Raw genomic sequence first — 7,472 nt, forward strand, 5'->3', positions numbered from 1 at the left:
TCAACTGGATGTAGGAGGACGAGTGCATTGACCCTGCCCCTGCCATCTGCTTTTCCACAAATCTCAGGAGTTGATGTCTGAACTGAAAAATAAATATTAATCGTAATTTAATGAATACAATTCCAGTTTATCCTAAATCGATTAATGCTACAATTAAAAGTGATTATTGAAATCATTCAAATCTATTTTAAACTTACATTAACCTAAAAAAAACCGGAATGAAATGTCTTAAATCTCACATTACTTACGGAAAATATTAAGATTACAATGACGTATTTAAAACAGGTACTTACAGAATGAGATATTTTCAATGTATCCTCAATAATTTCACTCACTTTACACCGGAATCGTTGGGAAAAACTTTTTTTTTTAATAGATGTCGCCACGCGGTCCACGAGCCCGTTATTCTAAATTGGAGCCAATTAGCGATACCCTTTAAATTTTCACGCGCATGATTGACGCGCAAAAATCAAGCAATTGACCATACGCAATGGCTTATCTGCTCCTTCGTGGATGGTCGAAATGAGTGAAAACAATATGTGGGTATTGACCATACCGAAAAGGATACCTTGGTTATCCCTGATAGTGAGTATGATGTTCTTATAAAAGTCAGACTGATGATATAATAAGAGTCTTTTTAACCATGTCGAAAAAAATTTGAAAGGACCGTTCGACAATGTAGAAAAACTTGCTGGCTCCACATATGAAATGCTCACATTGAGGTTAGTCCAGGCATTACGTCGCAAAAAAGTGTTAAATTCCACAATAAATCCAACCAGCAATGTTTTCAATGAGAAAGTTTCGCTTTGGGGTCCTTTTTGACATCAAAAATGCTAGAACAGATCAGTTGCCAAACCTGGTTTTTCTTAAATAGTTCAAAAAGTTACCTAGTTTTAATAAACAATTTTGATAAACAATTAAACAAATTTTGATAAAAAATGTTAGTATCCGTGATCTTAGGTGTTAAAAGAAAAAATATGATATTTAAATCTCAATTTCAATTATTTATTTAATGCAGTAGTGTAATTTTACAATGCAATTATACATTCAATGCAATAATAATGCAAAATAATAAATTATGAATTAGATTAAACTGAGTGAAAAATCTGCGACTGTAGATAAAATAGAAATCGCACTTTTCTAAATTAACCAAAATTATTAAAATAACGAAACCTTGAATTTTCTGCGATCATAAGTAAATTCCCGATATTTTAATTAAATTCCCAGTTTGTTCCCGGTCAATATAGTTCCCAGCCATTCCCGATCAAGTCGCCACTCCGAATTTCCAGCCAATAAAAGTTGTGATCTCTGTTTAGGGTACCTTTTGACGTATGCCTGTTTTGAATTAATCGCGGAATTAATATTTTTCATATGACTCATTTCTAGCTACTTGGTTGGTTTATGGAAAATTTGATTGGTTGATAACCTAGATACGAACTCGATATGTCAAATCAATTCAACGATTAAGTCAAAATAGGTCTCTGTGAAAAGGTACCCTTAGTTCAAAAACAATTTTTTGAATTTTTTTTATTCATTCGCCAAATTTATATATTCATAAAAAATGAAAAAATCATCAAAGTAACAAAATTAAAAAAGAAGGAAAAAATTGAAACCACCAATGTTATGAAAGTTTAAAAAAAAGGTGCAACATTTTTAATTTTTCATTTCCTATTAGTTTTCTGATTTTTTCAAATATTATTTTAGGGTTCTTATTTTAACATCTTAAAGAACGGATACAAGAATTTTCATCACAATGACTAAAAATAGCTGTAATTATTCAGAAGATTTAACAATAATGATTTCCCAACATTTTAAAATGGACGACAGTTAGTGTAGAAAAAATGTCTGCAATTTAGTTATATTAGGTATATTGAATGGAATATTTGCATAACGTTTAATCTTTTTGAATAATAACTTAAGAAAACAGGAACGTGTAGGGTGCAAGACCGAAAATTTTTTTTAACTTCAAATACATAGATAATAAACAATAGCGTATAGATAATACAAAATAATATTTTATACTTACTTTTATATTTAATGTCAATGAAACTTATTGTACCGTATAATACTGACACTTGAAAATTATGACACTTGAAAAACCTGAAAACCAACACAGAAACATGCGAGTTACGGGAAAACAATAGAAAACCAGGGGTAGAATACTGCAGATAACAGGTTTAGACCACTGGACCCCTTTTAGATAAGTGTATTATTTTTTTCTAGTGAATGAAAAAAAAAATTACCGTTTGAAAATATATTGAGAATTGCAAAAATAATAACGATTTTCCTCCTCCGTGTAAAATTTCTGAAATGTCAGTTAACAGGTTTATACCGCGGACCCTTAAATTCAAAATACATCAAACTACATGAAACTGTAAAATTTGTTTGGCAGCACGGATTTTGCAATAATTTCAAATATTTTGCAAAAATTTCGAATGGATTGAAAAGATTTCACAAACTTTTTAGTGATTTCCCAAGGACTTCAAAGATGATTTCACAATGATTTCAATAATGATTTCACAAAAATTTTAAGGATTTCCCAGAGATTGCACAGAAATTTCCCAAAGATTTCACAGGTTTAGCAAAAGTTTCAGATAAATTTGAAAGAGTGCACAATGATTTAAATGATTTTCCAAAGATTTCAATAATTCCACAAATATTTCAAAATACTTCAAAGGTTTCCAAAGCTTTCACAAAACTTTTGGGTAGATTTCAATGATTGCACGACAATTTCATTAAGTTCCAAATTATTTTAAAGATTTTGGATAGATTTAGAAGATTTCACAAAGACTTCATTGATTTCCCAAAAATTTAAATAATTTCACAAATATTACTAAATATTTCAAATGTTTCCAAAGATTTTAGAAAAATTTGAATGATTTTTTAAAGATTTTCAATGTTTGGCACATATTTCAGATATATTAAAAATATTTCACGAAAATTCCAATGATTTTCCTAAGAATTTAAAGATTTCGGTTAGACCTCAAAGACTTCAATAATTTCTGTAAGATTTGTATTAGTTAATATATTTCCAAAGAATTTGGTAATATTTCAATTATATCACAATGATTTCATACAGATTACAAAGACTGCATAAAAGATTTAATTGGTTTCCCAAAGATCCCGGTAATAAGCGTAGAATAGAGAAAAATTAATATTTTCATATTTGAGCGCAAAAGTGAAGATTATTCTATTATTTTGAATGCACGATTTTTCTATCTGTCTAAAATGTCACAATAAGAATAAGATACCTTCTCAACTTATTCACTTCTATTTCTATAGCGATCGCCACACAGTTTTCTATTCTTCAAAAGAGCACGTGTTTTAAATTATTTAATTCCTTCTAATTGTACCGGCAAAGCACCTCAAAGAGATATTTTTTAAGGTACATTAAGCTAGCACCTCCACAATCGAATTTTTGAATTTTTCATAGCTCAGCATTTTGGGCTTTTTTTGGGCTGCAATAAAAATTTTTGGGCTCCTTTATTTTTTTCAAAAAATCAATTTTCTTGTGGAGGTGCCAGCTTACATTAACCCAGCACCTCCACTTCTTTAAATCACTAAATAATAAAAATTCAATTACGCCAGAATTTTGGACCTTTTTCAGGCTCTTAAAATCCGCAAAAAAAATTTTCCCCAAATCAACGCCCTTCAAAAAATTGAAAATTTTCAGTAATTCATTAACGAGATATTTTTAGGCTTTTTTTGGGCTCCCAGAAAATACCCACTTCGATTTTTGGGCTCCAACCCTTACAGTAAAAAATTAACCCCATTGTAACACGCATATATGAAATTGTCAAAAAATAACTTTTATTAAATTTTAGAGCTTGAATAAAGTCTCTGGTTTTTGGGCTCCTCGAAAATACACGCTACGATTTTTGGGCTTCAACCCTTAACGTCAAAAATCAACCCCTCTCTACCACGTAAATACAACTTTGTCTGCAAATAAATTTTTGTAGGATTTTTTAATGGAAATAGTCTCTGATTTTTGGGCTCCTCGAAAATACCCGATATGATTTTTGGGCTTCAACCCTTACAAAGTTTCATCTAAATCCACCGAAAGCTATTTTCCCATAAATTTAGTGCGGGGTCCTTTATTTGCAGACAAAGTTGTATTTATGTGGTAGAGAGGGATTGATTTTTGACGTTAAGGGTTGAAGTCCAAAAATCGTACCGTGTATTTTCGAGGAGCCCAAAAATCAGAGACTCTATTTCCATTAAAAAATTATACAAAAATTAATTTGCAGACAAATTTCTATTTTTGTGGTAGAGAAGGTTTAATTTTGTGTGTTAAGGGTTGAAGCCCAAAAATCGTATCGGGTATTTTCGAGGAGCCCAAAAATCAGAGACTCTATTACCATTGAAAAATTCTAGAAAAATTGATTTTTGGCCAAAGTAGTATCTACGTGGGTTCATTTTTGACGTTAAGGGTTGAAGCCCAAAAATCGTAGCGTGTATTTTCGAGGAGCCCAAAAATCAGAGACTTTATTCAAGCTCTAAAATTTAATAAAAGTTATTTTTTGACAATTTCATATCTGCGTGTTACAATGGGGTTAATTTTTTACTGTAAGGGTTGGAGCCCAAAAATCGAAGTGGGTATTTTCTGGGAGCGAAAAAAAACCCAAAAATATCCCGTTAATGAATTACTGAAAATTTTCAATTTTTTGAAGGGGGTTGATTTTGGAAGTTAAGGGTTGGTTTGGGGAAAATTTTTTTTGCGGATTTTAAGAGCCCAAAAAAAGCATAAAATTCTGGTGTAATTGATTTTTTATTATTTAGTGATTTAAAGAAGTGGAGGTGCTGGGTTAATGTAAGCTGGCACCTCCACAAGAAAATTGATTTTTTGAAAAAAGTAAAGGAGCCCAAAAATTTTTATTGCAGCCCAAAAATAGCCCAAAAAAAGTCCAAAATTCTGAGCTATGAAAAATTCAAAAATTCGATTGTGGAGGTGCTAGCTTAATGTACCTTATTTTTTATTCCTCAGAAGTTGGTCATATTTTGATTTTATTTAATTCCTTTTAATAAGTTCACAAAATATGTGTAATAAGTTGTTTTAATTCCTTCATGCGGAATGTAAATTCTGAAATTTTAATTCTCATCAATTCAACTCTGCTTCTCTAGGGTTAAAATTATTTAAATTCACACATTTGCATTGATTTCTTTGTTGCATTTTTTAAGACGTTTACATAAATTATTAAAATATATTTAATATAAATTTGAATATTTTTCGAATTTATAAGGAATACAAATTCTTAATTTTTCTGAATTCAACGCTTGTTACCGGGATTCCCGATAAATTTAAATAATTTCAAAAGGATTCAGATATTTTTACAAATATTCAAAAAATTTTAGTAAATATTTTCAAAAATTTCACAAAGATTTGCCGAAGATGGCAATGATTCCTCAAAGATTCAAAATATTTTGCAAATATTTCGGGTGGATTTAAAAGATTTCACGAAGACTTTTATTATTTCACAAAGATTTTAGATAAATTCCAAAGACGAAACAAAGAAAGAAAGAATTGTAAGTTTTCTTACATCCATCCTAACTAAGCCTATGACTGGGTTCATGAATTTAAATGATGCTACCCGGTAAGAAAGCTTGCATTAAAAAGTATTGAAAAGTGTCATGCATTCAATGGTAACGTGTGAAATATCCCGCTATGAATCTTCACAGTAATAGAAGTTATATAGAAAATTGAAAACCTTTCTGTACCCAGCTCCGACTATATTTTTCTCAATAATTTTGGATACCACAGATCAAGCAAGAAATATAAAAAAATTTATCCCTTTTATTTTAATATTATTTGAACAAAGCGAACATTTCACGATAAAGAGATGTATTCTTGTATACAATCCTACTGGATTTGGTAAATTGCATGCTTTTGGAGCGCCTTCTAATGTTTCAAACGAAAATGGTGTTTTTCATTTATTAGAGGTTACGTTTCGTAGCTCCGATAGGCTTTGAAAGGGATTGGAATCTTATTATTTTCGCAGTCTAATGAGGATTAAAAAAAAAAGAACAGAAAAGGCATCCCTACTCAGCGACGGACTGGCATGCAGGGATGGGTCGTATAATGCATCACGTATATTACATGGTTTTCGACATGTACATTACTACGTATATTACGTCCTTAGTTTTCTACAAATGTATTTTACATTTGATCACGTGACTATACAGGCTGGATTTTTCAATTCTTTACTCTAAATATACCCAATTGCCTAATGGAAGTAACTAATATTAAGCAATTAATTCAGTATTCGTCATTATTTATCACATTCTTAAACAAATTATTTAAAAAGTAATAATAATATACGTGTTTATTGTCCTTCATAATCCGCAACGTTTTCGAGCATGTGGAACACCAGTGTAAGTGTAAGTTCGTTAAAATTAAAATTAAATCGATTGATGAGCTTTATAAGAGGTTATGTCAATTATTCAAATCTGTCAAATGCAGTCCCGTTCGAATAAATAACGTTCGCCATTTTTTATATGTATTATACATATTTTTCTACAATTTTCTACGTATATTACGTCGTTTATGTATTATACGTAGAAAACCTCAAGTGACATGTCCCAACCCACCTCTACTGGCATGGTGGCGCAGCCGGGGTTTTCCGACTGCGCCCCCTTGGTCGGCGCCCCCTAAGCCATGCCAAGGTGCCCCAAAAAGATTATATTGTTTAAACGAATAAATATATGTTAGATTGCAATGGAAAAAATGAAAAGAATATCCAATCATATCCACGATTTGCACTTGTACTCCTATAAGTAATACCAGTAAAGTAAAAAGTGTCCTCCAACTTCTTTTCACCCATATTATGACTTTGGAATTCCCTAATGCATGTTTTGGTTTCTATTAAGAAAATATTCTTTAAATGAGAAATAAATTATTCATATTGAAACAGTAAAAGTAAAAGGAATATTCTTGTCATCAACTTAATTACGGAATTTTAGATGCATTTTTTTTCGATGCAATCCATAATATATTTATTGATTAAAACTGTATAGGACACCTAAATGCATTTTTTATTGAGGCCCGCTAATATATTGATTTTTTACATATATTAACATTCTACTATATATAGTAATTGTTAGGCTTAAACTCAATTTTTATATTAACGTGACTACTTATTAGTCGAAATTTTCTCTAAAACAAGTTATTAACTTAAATTTCAAGAGTTCGGATCAAAGGATATATTTCATTATTTTGGAAATTGTAAAATATTACTTTATTTTGCTATACTTTACTATAATAATTGTTATTTTATTATAATTTTAGCATTTTTAGTAATTTTTAATGTTGTTATTATGAATTACTTATTTAAATCAAGGCTTAAATCTTTGCGGCAAAAATACTTGAAAACTTGCATACTACGAGGGTGGATTGATAAGTTTCCGGCCTGACCAAGAAAAACAACGTTTTTAAGAATTTTTTTTTTTATTTCTCAACATAATCTCCTCCAAGGCTG

Source organism: Belonocnema kinseyi, chromosome 1, assembly GCF_010883055.1.
Source record: "Belonocnema kinseyi isolate 2016_QV_RU_SX_M_011 chromosome 1, B_treatae_v1, whole genome shotgun sequence".
Classification (NCBI taxonomy): Eukaryota; Metazoa; Arthropoda; class Insecta; order Hymenoptera; family Cynipidae; genus Belonocnema; species Belonocnema kinseyi.